At 52.6% G+C, this 13,920-nt stretch overlaps 1 protein-coding gene across 2 annotated transcripts in view; it reads left to right on the top strand.

Moving 5' to 3' along the window:
• The first annotated feature begins 1,484 nt into the window (after positions 1–1,484).
• SEMA4G (semaphorin 4G) overlaps positions 1,485–13,920 on the top strand; it is a 31,912-nt gene continuing 19,476 nt past the window's right edge. The window contains exons 1-2 of one of the 2 annotated variants that reach the window (XM_068169736.1): positions 1,485–1,558; positions 2,258–2,370. The gene's annotated coding sequence lies outside the window, so the exon portion shown is untranslated. Of the gene's footprint in view, positions 1,559–2,257; positions 2,371–12,009; positions 12,076–13,920 lie in introns of those variants that run through there. The other variant, XM_068169738.1, reaches the window with a different exon arrangement.

Raw genomic sequence — 13,920 nt, 5'->3', positions numbered from 1 at the left:
CCTTTTAATAGTGAGGGATGGGTACTGCAGTGCTAATGGTCTGAGCACAGATAAGCCAGGTCTGTCTTCATCAGAGGTGCCTCTGCTTAGCATGGTCTAGCAGCAGGCTGAGGCTTGGAGATTGACTTCTCCAAGGTGGGCTGGGAGAGACGATGCTAATTCCTTGGAGATTCCAAAAGGTACTTCTAGGTAGTTACAAAGATGATTCTGATGCTCATGCTGTCATTAGCAGGAGTACTTCAAGCCACAATATTGACGCTGGTCTCCTACGTTTGTTTTTGTTACAGAGTAGCAGCCCTAGCTTGGGTTTGTGTTTTGCTTGGTTGGTTGTTTTCCTTCCGCTAGCTTCTAGTTTTGTGTGCCTCTCTTCCACTGGAAGGGGCAAGTATCAAAAACTGCTGTTGGAGTTGGCCTTAACAATTCTTCTGAGGACTCATTCCTTGGGCTTATGAGCTCTTGAGAAATGCCATGCCCAAGGTTCCACAGGGGGAAACAGCCCACTGTGACAGGGGGGCAGCTGTTGGCACTGACAGGTTAGTGCTTGTCTGCATCCTGAAAAAGGAGCTAGGGACTGGTTGGTGTTGGGTAGAGAAGAGGCTTGACGAGCTTCTAGAAGCTGAGACAGCTGCTGTGGGAGCCCATCCCTTGGAGCTCTAAAGGAGCTGCTCAGAGAGGCCAGACAATCATTAGGGGATTTAGCTCATTCCTTGTGGTTTAAGTTATCAGAAGGCTCTCAGTGACGTTCGAATTGCCGTTTTCCCATCTTCCCCCCGGGCTGTGAAATACCTTGATGTTTTGCCTTGTGCATGTTTTGCCAGCCTTACTGGTGGGGCCCCCTTCTTATCGAGTGTTGAAAAGGGCTTTCAGTGCTGGGGAATGGCGTGGGCTGCTGATGGGGAGGATCCTAGAGAAAGTAAATTCCTCGAAGGTCTTCTCCTTGCGGAGGTGCTTTCAGTTTTGCCTGACTGCCGCTTTTTTCAGCCAGTGCTTCCTCGCCCTGGCAGTGAGGAATTTGAAAGGGAATATTTTATCTAGTATCAGAAGTAGGGCTGGGTGCTGAGAGAAGAAAAACATTCACATCTCCCCATCTAGATATTTTGGTCTGGGTGCTGAAAGCCGGGCCCCATGCTTGCAGGCTGTTGGCTAAAATGTAATTTCAGGTGACTTTTAAGTGGTGTTTGGATAGGTTGTACTTTTTTGAATGCCTTCCCTGTCTGCGTGGTGAGCTCCTGTTAGTGTTTCATCTTCGGCTTCCCTGCCGCCTCCCAGTTCCCTATAGGGAGGTCACAGAGGACGGAATGGAAACTCCCCCTGTGACTAGAACTGTTCCCTTAATTGTCATCAAAGCATCTTTGCCACCAGCCTGGGGGGGAGACCTAAAGCTTTTCAAGGCAGGTTCAGCTCGTATGGTGTGTAGGGGGAGGGATCGTGGCCACAGGATATGGGGCCATTTTCACACACCCTTCTAGTACTTCCCTTTGGGTTTGCATTCAGTGCTGCAGCTGCCTGAAGCCGGGCGAGCGATGCTCCTTCCATCTCGCAGAGAAAAGCAGAAAGGGTAAATATATTTTTGCCGCTTCTGTGCTGCCAGGCGACTCCTCAGCCTGAGCAGCAAGTGCTGCGAGCTGGGGCTTGGCTAGCAGGCTCCATAGCTTTGCCTCTGGGTCTCAGGCTCTCTTCTCTCAAAGCCTGCTCGGAGATGAAAGTCCTGGCTCTCAGAGTGCGGGTGTGTGTGTGTGTGTGTGTGTGTGTGTGTGTGTGTCCCTCTCCTCCGTGAGCTGAGCACCGGGGTTGCGGCTGGAATAAAGCTAATAGCTTACAGTTGGCAGGTTCGGCGGTGGGGAGGGGATGGCCAGGCAGCAAGTCTCAAGCTTTATTCACGCCGCAGGCTTTGATAGAGGCAGCGTAAATCAGGCAGAGCAGCTGTGGGCTCTGCAGACGGCATCGTTCAGCCTCTCAGACACATTGATCTGTGTGCTGGAAACTGAACCTGTCCCCTTTGACCTGAACCCAAGCTGCGGGGAGAGGCCTGGCACATGAAGATGCCGAGATGCCGCACTGTGTATCAGCTCCCACTGCATCTGTGGAGTGCTGCCTGCCTCTCCCCTGTGTACTAACCTATTTTTTCGGTAGTATTTTGGGTTCCAGCATTGTTATGGTGAGCTCTGCACAGCGCAATGTGTTATTTTCCCCTCCAGCCGATTTTCTCTTATTAGCTCAATTTTTCCTCTCGCCCTCATTCTGTTTTTCGCTGCAGTACGTGAATGCCGTGTGCTGAGAAACTGTGTCAGCTTCCCTCGTAATTAAGAGTCTGGCAGGGACCAGCACGACAGTCGGTGTGGAGATGACACTTCCAGACTGGAGCTAACAGTAAGCTGGGGTGCTGCAGCAGGGGCTCGATGCTGGGGATGCAGGGATGTTCTCTGGCTGAGCAGGGCAGTGGGGCAGGGAGATGCACGAGAAGCTTGGCCCAGGAGCAGTGAGTAGCCTGGGTACATCAGAGCAGTGAAGGGGAAAGGGATCTGGGGGTCGTGGTGGATGGAAGGATGACCATGAGCCAGCAATGCGCTCTTGTGGCCGGGAAGGCCAATGCCATTCTGGGGTGGATTAGAAGGAGAGCGACCAGTAGGTCTGCACTGCACTGCACTGTTGAGGCTGCATCTGGAATGTTGTGGGCCCTTCAGGTCAAGAAAGACAGTGAGCTACTTGGAAGAGTCCAGCAGAGAGCCACAAGGATGATGGGAGTGGAACATCTTCTGTATGAGGAGAGACTGGGGGGAGCTGGGGCTCTTTAGCTTAGAGAAGAGACTGAGAGGTGACCTCATCAATGTTTATAAATATGCAAAGGGTGTCCTGAGAGGATGGAGCCAGGCTCTGCTAGGTGGTGTCTAATGACAGGACAAGGGGCAATGGCTGGAAGCTGAGGCATAGGAAGTTTATATGAGGAAAAAATTTTTCACTGTGAGTGTGACAGAGCACTGGAACAGGCTGCCCAGGGAGGTTTGGAGTCTCCCTCTCCAGAGATAATCAAAACACACCTGGATGCATTCCTGTGTGATCTGGTGTAGGTGATCCTGCTCTGGCAGGGGGGTTGGATTGGATGATCTTTCGAGGTCCCTTCCAGCCCCTGAAATTCTGTGACTCTGTGTCTCAGCTGGGGGAGTAAAACTGTGGCCTCTTCAAAAGCAGCTCCAAGGAATGGTTAAATTCTAGGTTCTACAACAGGTTTAGCCCTTTGGGGGGGAATCTGCATGCGTGTACAGAACAGGAATAAATTTGCAGTGGCCCTAAGCCAGCTGCATCTCCCCAGCTCGGAAATAGTTGTAATGTTTGGGGAAGTAAGGATGAGGGCTTGACAACCAAATGGCCTAGAAAAGGGTAAATGGAGAGAAGCTATTCAGTGGTGCTCTGTACTTCAGCTTGGAGTCTGAAGTCTAAGTACTTCTTTTATTAGCAGAAAGGCTCAAAGCAAACAAAAGCTGACAGGAGCTGGGGATCTGCTTGCCTCAGGATGTTGTGGATTCTAAAAGCTTAGACGTTCAGAGTGTTTTGCAGCAGAAAAATCCATCAGGGTCTATGAAATCAAAGCGGCCATCCCTGGCTGAGAAACCTTCAGGCTGGTGATCTCTAGAGGGTGCAGTATGTGTCAGGGGTTTGCCTGAGGCTTCCATCCTACTCCTGTCCCTCCTGCAAAGGGCTGGGATTTTGGCCCAGTGTGGTGGGCTGCCTGTATGTTTTGTGTGGAATGGCTGATGGATTTCATGTTGTCAGCTCAGTTTCCAAACTGTCGTCTTCCCAATTGTGTCTCTCCTTCCACTCCTGAGACAGAAGTTGCTGTTGAAAGCGCTGCCAGCCCTTGCTCTGTAGGAGCCTAGTGAAGTGTATAGGATAAAATGTCTGATGTGGCTGAAGAAATACCAGCGACTTTTTCTGATCCTTCTAATGACACTGCAAGGGAGAGACTAGGAGAACAAGTCATGTGGTTCAGGAGCTCCTGCAGAAGACAGCAACACCCAGCAAACCACAGGCCAAAGCTGACCTTCCTTCCTCTCCCCTCTCACCCTGTCCGTAGACGTTTTCAGCTAGGGAGATGTAAAAATAAGGGCAGACGAGAAGATGGAGCGGGGGGGGAAGTCCTTCCAGTGTGGCACTTTCAGAACAGAATTCATCATTGTCCTTCTCTGGTTGCTGCGTCAGATTTGCCTCTTGGGGGCAACCTCACCACGCTCCAGCTGGGAGCAGGGCTTCTGTCACCCTAAAGACAAAAGGGGCTTGGGAGATGATGACTCACTGTGCATCTCTCCCTGCCTTTGCATTATCAGATAATTTTTCGCAATCGAGGTCATTCTTTGCTGAAAGGATTTAAGGAAAGCCGCCGAGGGTGACTGATTGCAGCTTTTCAGACATGACAGAATAATTTCTTAAAAGTCCCTTTCCAGACTTGGAGTCCTTCAAAGTTTTCCTGCCCTGCTGTCCTTGGCAGAGAGGAGGGTAGCATGGAAGGCTGTGTGTTTCGTGGCTCTGGTTTAATGGCTAGAGCATAAATCTGTGCAAGGAAGATGTACAGCGATCTCCCTGCTCTTTTGCCTGCAATCCCTGTCACTATCACCAAGCCTATCAGACAGTGCTGTGGTTGCTCTGACTCGTTAATAGGGGAGACAACAAACTTCCTGCTCCAGGAGTGTTTGAGCCCCGTGCTCCTGAGCAAGCATCTGGTACAAACCCCATCCATAAATAACCATTTGCATTTATTTAAAGGGCGTTGAGGTATCCGGTGGAATAAAGAAAGCATTATTCATGCTTCGTGCTGTGGTTCCTAATGGTACTTTACACACTGATATGACCTACAAAGCTGCTTGTTTTGTGCCTGCAGTGCTCTGATGTTCTCCTTACCCTGAGGGTCAGAAATGACGAGAATAAGTGATCGTGACGGCTGTCTTACAAATCCCCGCTCCCTTTCCTTGGAAGTGTCCTTGCCGGGGAGCAGCTCGGTGACAGCGCTGGCGCGAGTGGAGGGGGAGGCAGTGCCGCTTGTCCGGCGCTGGGAGGCGAAGGGGTGGCCTTCGCCTGCGATGCAAGGGCAGATCGATTGATCCCCGTTCCTGTGCCACCTTCTTCCCGCAGCGCAGGGATGCAGCTCAGGCTAGATATGGGGACTGACCCAAGCCCCACACATGCAGGTCCTACATCCCCTCCCTACTCCCCTGAAAAAACACCCAGCAGAGGTAGCTGGAGCAAGGGAGTTCACTAAAAACCCTGGAGTGTAGGGACTGCTCAAAAGAGGGGTGCAGGGCCCTGCAGCTGGGTCCTGCAGCCGGCTCCTGCCCAATGGAGGACTGAGTCAGCCCTGCTGGAACAGCCGCAGCTGGCTCCAGCCAGCCTGGGTGCTCGGACGGCAGCGCCCATGCAGCTCATTAGCCCAGCCCTTCAGGGCACTCACTCTGCTGGCCTTCACACTGTCCTTTTTAATACCTCCCTTTTCTTCTTTTTGTTTTTAATAAAGCTAAATTAGCTATATGGATATGCAGGAACATGAATCAAAGCAATTCAGCTGACTCTTGATGTACCACTTGTACAGAGATGTGCTAAAGCATCAGGAGGTGATGGATGCAGCCCACTTGGAAAACACCTGAGGACAAAAAACTGCTTGTAAGGCATCTCACTGCAGCTCTCCAAAATCTGATTACATAGGAGGAGGGGAAAAAAAAAAACAACCCAACAACAAAACACAATCAAGTTTTGGAATACAGTAATTCATTTGAACAGTATGGGGAGAAGGCACCAGCAAGGAGCAAGTCAGTTCCCAAAGGCTGCAGAGAAATTTCAGTGCTGTAGAGCCATGGAGCAAGGTTGGCTACACTTAGAAGAGTTGTGTTTCACCTGAAATATTTAACACCGGGCATTTGAAGTGCTCTGTGTATCTAAAGAGCTCTCCAAACAAAAAATAATCTGCTTATGAGGGGGGTTTAGAGGAACCTTGGGCTCTTGCTATGCTTTTGATGAGTTAACCCAGTAGTTTGGTTAAAAAAAAAGAGAGAGAGAATGGTTGGGGGGGGGGGAGGGGGGGAAGGGAAAGAAAGCAAATAAAAGCATGGGAAAGGTAAGAATCTGGCCTCCTCCCAGGGAAGCGAAAATTACCATGCAGTGAATGTCAGGCTGCTTTTGGGACCTGCTGATAGATCGGTTGTTAGGAGGGAGATGTTTCCATGGCAAAACCATCATCCTAAATAGCACTGCAACTCAGCAGAGATGCGGCAGTGGCCCTGGGGATCATCTTCCTGGTCCATTCTGAGCATCCTTCCAGAGGGGGTGGGAGCGTGATGGCAGAGGGAATCAGGGCAGCTCACAGTGATGCTCCCTGCGCTGTGCCGCTGCTGCAGCACCCGAACTCGGTCTGCAAGCCTGTTAGTTCAGCGTTTTTCAGTCCTTTCTGAGTTTAAAAGGAAACTGCAACAAAAGGCAAGCTTGAAACAGCTCATTTTATCTCAGCAGACAAATAACTTTCTTTGAGCATCGCTGTCAGTCAGGCTAAATTACTTCTAGGTGTTTTGAATGACCAGGTAACATCTTTCAGCTGTTCATTCAGTGGCACCCTGCTGGGGGCTGGTCCATCTGTAAAAGCCAAGGACTCGGATATCATGGTTGCTCTTCCTAACACTCTTTTGGCTTTATTATTTGATATGTGGTTCCCTGGGGTAGAGATGCTGTCAGCTAAATTTACAGCTCCAAGCTTTTTTGTTTTGTTTTGTTGGTTGGTATTTTTGTTGGGTTTTTTTTGGTGGGGAGGGGGGTGGTGGGTTTTGGCATAGGGAATCTATTTCCAAACAGGGCTGAGAGCTGGCTATGTGGGGAGCAGTGGGAGGTCAAGGATGCAGAGGAGACTGAAGGTGACAGTCAGATCCTCTCTGCACTAAGGATGACATTACCATAGGGCTGGAGGGATTTTAACCTGTCATTTGCTCCCCCTACCTTGCATTTCATTTGTAATGCACGGCACGGAGGGCTGTGACAATCCCAGCAGGGACACAGTTTGCAGTATCAACCACGCAGGTCTCTCAGATGCCCCCTCCCAAGGCAGGCAGAGCTTTCACAGCCCTTCCTGAAGGCAGCTTTTAAGCCACTCGCCTTTGCCGTCGCTCAGTTTTGCAGCGCTTCTAGGAGGTATATTTTTAAATCCAACCTCATAAATTTTGGAAGCTACTCTCCTTCCCCCACCCCCTCACCCCTATCAAAGTGTCAGAGCTGAAGAAAACCCGTTGAGTGATGGATGCACTCGGCTCTGCTTGCCAGTGCTCTGCCTGTATACAGGGGTTATTTACTGTGCTGCTCGGGTTGTTTCTTCTTTGTTGGCAGCGATGGCAGCGTTGGGGTTGGGTAGGAAAAGCAGGCTGCCTGTGAGTCAGTCAAGCTTTAGGCTGGAGCAGGCCAGGCTGAGGAGAGTTGCTAGGGCATGGGAACTCAGGTGGCCATGGGGACGCAGATCCTGGCTGGTGGCTTGGCCCAGAGAGTGGATGATGGGGGACAATACACCCTCTGGCTTTAGCTCTGGCTGGTGTGGGTTAGCTTATCCAAAATGGCAGCTCTTGAAAGTCACTGGTGTTGCCCCAGTCCCTATGCAACAGTGTGGCAGGGATACACCAGCCACCCAGGGGAAAACACAGGCTGCTGTGGCCCAGTTCCAGAGAGATGCTCCCCGAGGAGCCCATCTGCTTTTACTGAGAGGAGCTGGGATGACGGGCAGAGTAGCTGGTGTCCATCCAGATTGATGAGAAGCTCAACATGAGCCAGCAGTGTGCTCATGCAGGCCAGAAGGCAAACTAGCCTAGGTGCACTCAAAAGGAGTGTCAAGAGAGATGATTCTTCCCCTTTACACTGCTCTTTGAGACCCCACCTTGAATACTGTGTCCAGGTCTGGTGTCCCCACTCTAAGAAGGATATATAAGTGTTGGAGTGAGTCCAGAGGAGCACCAAAAAGATGACCCAAGGGCTGGAGTATCTCTGCTATAAGGACAGGCTGAGGGAGCTGGGATTGTTCAGCCTGGAGAAGAGAAGGCTCTGGGGGGACCTTATAGATGCCTTCCAATACCTGAAGGGAATCTATAGGAAGGCTGGAGAGGGACTTTTCATAAGGGTGTCTAGCAACAGGACAAGAAGAAATGGTTTTAAGCTGAGGAAGAGTAGGTTTGGACTGGATCTTAGGAAGAAGTTCTTTTGTATGAGGCTTCTGAGATTCTGGAATAGGCTGCCAGAGACATTTGTGATGTCCCCTCCCTGGAGGTGTTCAAGGCCATACTGGATGACAACTTGAGCAACCACGTCCAGGTGAGAGTCATTCCTGCCCATGACAAGGAGATTGGAGTAGGTGATCAGTAAGGTCACTTCCAACCTAAACCATTCTATGATTCTCCTGGGGCTGGATCTGTGGCTCTACCCCTTCCCCACCTGCAACCACCTTGGTCTTGCTCCTGCCCCAGAGCCAGGACAAGACCCCGTGTCAAGCCCCAAAATGCCACTCTCACCTGTCCCACGGGATTCCCTGTGGCTTCTGGCACTTGCCCCTGTGTGGCAGGAGCATCCTGAAGCAGCCCTGCCCAGTTGAAAGGCAGGTCAGGACCCCGACCTCCCGCAGCCTCGCAGCCCCTCCCCACAGGTGCACTGCCTAGAGCTCCCGAGCCAGGGAAATGCTTTCTATGGGCTCGGAGCGGTTTGCAAAGGAGCAAAGCGAGCGCCGCCAGCTCCCGTGCAAGTGCCTGTCCTCCGTGAACTCCTGCGCGGCTCTTGCAGTCAGGCTTGTGGGAACAGATCGAAGGCTGATGTGACTCAGCTGCTTCTCCCCTGAGAAAATCCACCTTGGCATCATGCTTAGCTCTGCGGCTGGGGCTGCCGGCACCTGGCAGCCTTCTTCAACAAATGGCCCTGGGCAAAACATCCTGATTTCCACTGCCAAACACTTACAGGGGAGAAATACAGCATCTGAGCTTGCAGGAAGTCGGGACAGCAACTCTGCTGCTCTACTGAGCAGGGGGAAAAGTCCTGTCCCTATCCAAAACTGAGCTCCGGGCTGGCGTGGCTGCAGCACAGCCTGGCTCTTCAGCTGCCCTCTGGTCTGCCCCTGCCTTTTTCCAGATCATAACAACTTTCTCAGACAAACTTTTCTGCAATTGTAATTTTCCTTGCTGGCTCTCAGCCCAAAGAAACAGTGGTTTGGAAAGTTTGCTCAGTGACTCGAAGGCTCCTGAGCCTTTTATGCTATGTGCCTGCTGCAATATTATTTTTTTCCTGGGGCTAATCTGTGGAGCATCACACTTGGCTTGATGAGTCCATGATGCCATCAGGAAACAAAGCCAAGCCTGGCCACCATGCACTCAGCTGTGAAGCCCCGAGCGCTGCTGCTGGGCTCCAGGCACTGCCAGCAGTTCTTGTCTGGTTCTCTGCCTCACACAGCACTGCCGACCCCAAGCCTCAGCAAGCCGATCCTGTGGTGGGCAGAGGGGAGCAGTGCGATGGAGCCGTGGAGCCGACCCCACGGTGTGGATGAGGCTGGTGTGCTCCCTGCTGTGCCTGTCTTCCAGGGAGGCAAGGAAAGCAGCCATGCCAGTCTCACAGGGTAGCTGAGGGACAGAGGGGCCTGAATAAAGGGCAGTTTCCCTGTTGTTGGTTTCTCGTGGTGAAAGGGAAAGGTACCTGGTTTTCCGCTGGTGGTTTTGAGGCTGTAACACGCCCCTCGGCACAGTGCGGGCTGGCACAGCTCGAATGTGAGTTTCACAACTCTTTTGTGGCTTTCATAAAACCCCAGCTGCTGGAGTGCCATGATTTTGTAACTCCCAGCTGGCTTTCAAACCAGTCCGAAGAGCAGTTTGAAACGGTTGCCAGCTTGCTGCTCCTCAGGTCGCGGTGGCTGGCAAACCAAGTCCCAGACGCTGGGATTTTATCTCACTCTTATCTGTACCTGTTTGGTAGGGTACAGGCAGGCTGCAGGTGCTGCCAGGAAAGAGCCAGACCTGCCCCAGGAAGCAGTTTCCAACCAAAGGCAGCAGATCCTGCTAAGTCCCATGGATTTCCCACAGGTTTCTTCCAACCTGGTCTGGTCTGGTCTGGTCTGGTCTATTCTATTCTATTCTATCCTATCCTATCCTATCCTATCCTATCCGCACCAACACCCCATCAGTGCTGCAACCCGAAAACTAGGGGCTTCACAATATGCTGCTGCTGCGATGGCTCCTGCCAGTGTATTTCAAATTTAATGTTGCTTGTTAGTCAGTCCTGCTAAGCTGTTTGTATTTAAATTGCTGTGTTCCACAATGAAACTCTCTTCCTAGCTAAACCTGGTTCCTAGTAGCAGGAGCAGGGGCACACAGCGAGCAGGGAAGGTGAGGGCATCTCACTATTCACCTGGGACACACCCATGCATAGGGCATCCTCTATGGTCCTGGTCACACACGTTGAACTTGAGAGGGGGCGAAGGGGAGGGAGAGGATGAAGCCTGCGAGCTGTCATGTTTTGGGGCTGCAAACAGGCTGGGGGGCCCTTGGGGCCCAGGGTGGCAGTGTATGCTGAGCTACAACCAAATCAGACAATGCTTCATCCCCAGCAGAGCCTGAGGCACAGTGGGGTTGTGCATTAAGCAGCTTAATGCATGTCTGTAATGCACGTCTTCTGCTGCAGCAGAGCCCCTCATGTCTCTCTACGAAGGCTGCAAGCTGGCGGTGGCTGGAGAAATGTCTCTGGCTGGGGGTTTAGCAGGGAGCACCTGGCAGCGCTGTAGCCCTGGGCACTGAGCTGCAACCTGAGTGCATGCAGATCACTGGCTCCCAGGCTTGGGGTGAGCATGGCATGTGCACTGGGAGAGCTGATCCGTGCTAATCCCATCAATATTTTACGGCGCTGTGGCCCTGTTATAATTCCTCACATCATCTGGGATGCCAGCTGGGATAGGGGTGCAGTGCCAACTGAAACACAAGAGCTGCTGTGTCTCTGCCCTGGCTCCTTGAGCATCAGAGGGGGAAAAGAGCCTGTCTAGGGGTATTTCTATCTGCTTCTGTGGGTAGAGTGAACCTAAACATACCAGCTGAGCATGGGCATCATGGGCATCCACCTGGCATTGCTGTGTGCCAGAGTGACAGGCCTATGCTGTGACAGGCAACTGCCAGCACAGGCAAAAGCCAGCTGAACCTTGTGTGGATGGGTCTGTGACATGGGACAAGCCTGCTCTGCCCCGCTCTCTCTCTCTCTGAGACGTGGTGTTTAAGTGACAATGAGAAGAAATTAAACAGAAACCAGTCTCTGTGCTGGTGATCAGGGCACTAAAACATCTCTTTTTCCTAAAAGCTGCTTGGATCAACGGGGAGAGAGCAGTAGGGATAAAATCTCCTTGTGTGGCTGTGGGGAGAGCAGTTTCCCAAGGTGCTGTGGCACTCAAAGGACCCCCTGCTTCAGGCTGTCCCATGGGCTGGGAGAAGGGCTGCTGCAATAGGAGATAACCCTTCCAGCGCCTTGCTGGCTCTGGGCTGAGGCTGGAGCACAAGCAAAACCTATCAGCTCAGCAGCACTGTTCTGCAGAGCAAAGGGATGCAGGCACCAGCGTGGGGTGGCTATGGTTCAGCTCCCACCCACTCTGGCTCATGGGAGAGCTAGGGAAATAAGAGCAAGGCCCCGGCCTTCAACCTCAGGGGGCCCTAAATTCCTTCAGCCAATCTCACGGGGGCAGCAGCCAGCAAAGGCTCTGAAAATAGATGTTTGCAGCTGCCGATGTTTTGTGTTAATTAATTAAAGCCTCACAAGCTCAGGCCTGCAAATAGGCAGTGTGAGGCTCTGCTTGCTCTTTGCTCATGCACTAATTACCCCACTGTGGGGCCAGGAGCTAATGAAGCTCCGATTTGTGCTGTGTTCAGCTTGCAGCCACGTGGGTGGGTGCCTGCCTGTGCTGGCAGGGAGTATTGCTGCGGGATGCAGCGTCCTGGAGAGGGACAGAGCCTTGGAGAGAACTCTGTCAGCACTGGCACCCTCTCACCCAGCACATATGGACCAGCTCTCCCTATAAGTGGCCCTGCACCCTCCATCTGCGCCTCTGTTAAGGTAGGGGATAGGGTTTAGAGCGGATGTGGGGTACTGGCTGTCTTGCAGCACTTAAACCTTTCATCCCTGGATGACCAAAACCACCCCTGCTTCATGGGCAGTCCCTGCTATCTTAACCTGCCCTCCTGTTGCCCATGCAGTGCTCTGGGTCTGGCCAGGCAAGGCTGTGGGTGAGCCCAGCTCCCAGTGCGTGGGTATCCCACTTCCGCAGGGTGGGTGGAGAGGCAAGGTGAGGCACTGTGAGGTGTGGAGGAGACGCTGAGGTTTAGCCCAAGGACAGGAGGAAATGGTAATTAATCTCTGGAGTGTACAGCAAGTAAGGGCGGGAGGACTGGGAGAGGTGGGTAGCATCTCTGCTCTGCTCTCCTGGGGTCCCTGGGAGAAGGGACAATGAACAGGCCGTGGCATCTTGTGACAGGCAAGGGGATTGTAGCTGCTTGGCGAGTGTGCATGAGGGTGACAGGAGCCACCACATCCACAGAAGCATCCAGATTGGTCCCTGCTTGGCTGAGACCAGCCATTGTGGGGGGACTGGGTGGATTCAAGCCTCTCTCTCCCATCCACAGCATGTGTAAAATCATAGAATACTTTGGCTAAGAAGGGACCTTTATAGGTCATCTAGTCCAACTGCCCTGCAGTGACCAGGGACATCCTTAGCTAGGATCCCCACAGTAAGACCCTACAGCCTTAGCAACCCTAAAAGTTCCAGGTGATGGGGAGAACTCAGCTGAGGCTGATCCTTATAGCCAGGCAGTGCTCAGTAACTTCAGCAGAACCTGCTCAACACTTAGCCCTGCCATTGGGGTCCAGGTCTAAAGTGCATAGCATAAGTGAGGCCCTTGTCTCCTTCCTGGAGACCTCACCCCTTGTGTGGGTTCATTGTGAAGTGGAGGGGATGAATCAGTGTCCAAGGGTGCCAAAACTGGGACTGGGCAATGCATGGCTTTGTAACTACAGGCTAGCAGCACACAGACACCCTGCCAGCTTCAGGAGCTGCAATCAAGTGTGTGCAGGTACAGCACCTCCCGTTGCAGCTGATTTCCAATTGCCCTAGATCCAACCTGCCGATTACACACAGTGCTCAGGGTTTTGCTTTTGGGAGGCCTGCCGCTGAGACGGGTGAGGAGGCAGGGCTGGCCAGGCATTGAAAGCTTGCGAAAGGAAAGCAAACACAGGCCTGAACCTGGCAGCTCCTGCCTGTGGGGAGGAGCCGCAGAAGCCACCCAGAACAAAAGAAGGCTTCACAGTGGGCTCTAGAGAAACCATTACCTGCCTGTGTTTCCAAACAAGTTTTCACCATGTGTAAACAGACTAAACAGGGATGTGCACGTGAGGAGGATGGAGAAGATGGGGCATGGCATCTTAGTCAGGCGTGCAATGCATCTGTGAAGGGCTGGAGTGGGTTTGGGAAGCAAGGAGTCTCAGCAGGCATGGTGGCTGTGGTGTGATGACAGCATGGCTCTGGTGTGATGACACCGCATGTGCTGCGTTGGCAGAGTGAGGTGATGCTATCTGTATTCAGGAACACGTTTTTTATAGTGACGAGCCCAAGTTGTGAGCCCTTCTCGCCTGCCTGGCCTTGCAACGGAATTGAACGCAGATTCTTCTGCCAGAAGCTTTTCGGGGGCCGTAGAATCCAAACTGCCCGTGCTGAGCGAACCCTCTGCCCCCCCTCCCCGGCACACTCCATGTGGCTATGGCGTTGACCGTCCATGGGCTGGGGGTGGAAGGAAACGTCTCCACCTCCCTCCCTGCATTGGTCGCAGAAACCTCTCGCACGCGGGAGTGGCCCAGCCGCGGCTCCCCGGCTCCCTGCCGCCCCTGCCCTCCTCTGCGGGCCCCATG

The sequence above is a fragment of the Melanerpes formicivorus genome, unplaced genomic scaffold (assembly GCF_026170545.1).
Source record: "Melanerpes formicivorus ecotype bairdi unplaced genomic scaffold, bMelFor1.0.p_v2 SCAF_219, whole genome shotgun sequence".
Lineage (NCBI taxonomy): Eukaryota > Metazoa > Chordata > Aves > Piciformes > Picidae > Melanerpes > Melanerpes formicivorus.
Note: the sequence above shows the minus strand (reverse complement) of the source record. Positions and strands in the feature narration are given on the sequence as shown.